A 2,407-nucleotide genomic window follows, 5' to 3' on the forward strand; every position below is an offset into this window, starting at 1 on the left:
CATTTTGCGGCCTAGCTAGCTATCTAGCCCAGAATCTCGACCGGAGTAGCCATCAGATGGCACGTTTGTAACGCGCGTACGTGTTCCTCCTCTAATATGCCGGAAGTGTCGTCAATTCCTCGAGGTCAGGAGATATGAATAGTCTCTCGACGGACAAGTTTCGGCGTGGCTCCCATCTAATGGTATGGTCGAATATTGTGCTCGTACGTCGCGCTGCAGAGAGTAAACGCCAGAATTAGTGCTGCTGGGCGTGCAAAGGCCACGCCGGCGGAAAGGGCAGCAGAGGTGCTTGTCTGCCGTAGTCTTGGAATTGTCAAGGATGGAGAAGATGTCACGAAGGCAATCCTCGATGTCTTCACGTGGCGGTTCAAGGAGAACCTTCCAGTGGACGTGATACTAGCCATGCGATATTTTTTCAAGGTTGATGACGGACAGGCGGCTGAGGTCGGGGAGGCTCTCATTGCTCTGGGGGAGCTGCACCGCTGGACCTGGATACGGCTGCTGGAGGTGCTGCATCACAGCCGGCGGCCACCTGATGTGGTGTTGCTGTCATGGGGTTACCAAGGTTCCCATGTTAGTTCAACATTTTGTACCAGGGGGTGTTTGCAGCTCGGGTTGCTATGCTGGAATCGTAGTTTGATTCTGTGTAATTGCTTGATGGTGTGTCTCAAGCTTGGTCTGGTTGTGAGCGAATATGTCTATGCCTAACCAGTTGCACGCGCAACTCCAATCGTCGCCGTCGCTGCGTTATGTGGATCCGTGCGCGCGTGCCCCACCTGGTCCCTCCTAACAACCCATATTTGCATTTTCTCAGCGCGATACGCGGCAGGAATACAGTCACATCGTATCACCCTCGTTCTCTCGTTCCCCACCGCCCCTGTTCCTTCTCTTCTCGTTCCCCATCTCCATCTCCATCGAATCCAGCGCACCGCCGGCTCCCTCCTCCACCACCATGGCCACTCACCGCCGGGTCGCTCCTCCATGGCCTCGAGCCCTCTCCCCTGTGACGTTCTTCTTCACCCATAGGCGATTGTTCTCCACCCACGCCCCGCTGCCTCTATCGTCAGATCCGCCATCGAGGTAAGATGGAACAGCATGCCAGCATGACTACCTCATCGCCATCGAGCCTCCTGGTGAGAGGATGCCGAGCATCGACGAACAACGAGCAGCAGCATCACCACCACTGTGAGCAGATCGGTGATGGAGATCTACGCATTAAGGCAGTGAGGAGTCAAGCGGCTCGGCGGCAAAGCCCAGACACACACCTTCCACAAGCACGCCAGTGGTCAAGAGCTCCAACTCATCTTTGCCGTCTTCCTCGGAGGTATCAGCGATCCATCTACTTGTTTTTTTTAAACAAGATTTTTGTTCTTTTCTCAATCTTTCGATATGCATCTGATTTCGTGTGTGATAGTGGTTTTTATGTGATGGATTTTTCACCCAGCACACTTAGGCCTTGTTCGGTTGCACAGGGTTTGAGGGGGATTAAAGGGGATTGTGAGGGATTACATCCCCTGTAAGTCAAATTCCTTCCCAATCCCCTTCAAACCTCTCCAATCCCCTTGGGGAAGGGATTAAACGAACAAGCCCTTAGGAAGATGGATTGATCTTATTTTGTTTCCTCTCCTGCAGCTTTCGGCAAATGACTGCTCTTGTTTTGCCCCTCTCCATAAACAGGAAAACGGATTGATGTTAATGTACTTTTGCAATTCATAGTTTGCTGGAAGAAACAAGGACCTTTTTGATGGCTATCTCTGGATTCTTTGGCTACTGTAATTATTATGGCCTCAGTTTTGTACATGAAACATACTGATTTGGTGAAGAACTATTTGGGGATATTTTCTGAAGAATGATCTAACAATAATTTGGAATGATTTCTAAAGAACTTCATAAAAAATTCTAAAGAACTTTCTAAGAAACGAAGAACTTTCTAACAGGACTTTGTTAACATGGTGTCCGAACTTTGCCATAAAAATCAGAAGAACTTTTGAGAAAACTTCGCCATTACTAATTGTTTCCTTGGATTTTGTAAAGTTCTTTGGAATTTCCAGTAGAGTTCGCCACAGCCATCTAAAAATTCCTTTGATATAATCCAGTAATTCATTTCATTAGTTTTTTCTGAGAATAATTTCGTTATTTTAAGTAAATAATAAACCACATATTTAATCATTGACTAAACATGGTGCATTAGCCACCCAGGCCCTTGTGTCTCTCGCATGGACGAACAGCTTGGTCCCGCGTGAGGTCAAATCAGCTGGAATACGGCTGACTATACAAACGGGCGAAATCTCTAGCATGATGGAATACCATGCATGACTGACATAGACGTGGGCCATGTTGATTTGACAACAGGCTGGATGTGCGGACGTGCGATGCGGATACAGGTTGTGCGCGCATAGTGTTAGGA

General features: G+C 48.4%; 1 long non-coding RNA gene across 1 annotated transcript; it reads left to right on the forward strand.

The window, feature by feature from the left end:
- Positions 1-802: 802 nt before the first annotated feature.
- Positions 803-1,874, forward strand: LOC119325945. The gene is made up of 2 exons (XR_005157747.1): positions 803-1,516; positions 1,633-1,874. It is a non-coding gene; the product is annotated as an uncharacterized LOC119325945 (long non-coding RNA).
- Positions 1,875-2,407: the final 533 nt, after the last annotated feature.

The sequence above is a fragment of the Triticum dicoccoides genome, chromosome 6B (assembly GCF_002162155.2).
Source record: "Triticum dicoccoides isolate Atlit2015 ecotype Zavitan chromosome 6B, WEW_v2.0, whole genome shotgun sequence".
Classification (NCBI taxonomy): Eukaryota; Viridiplantae; Streptophyta; class Magnoliopsida; order Poales; family Poaceae; genus Triticum; species Triticum dicoccoides.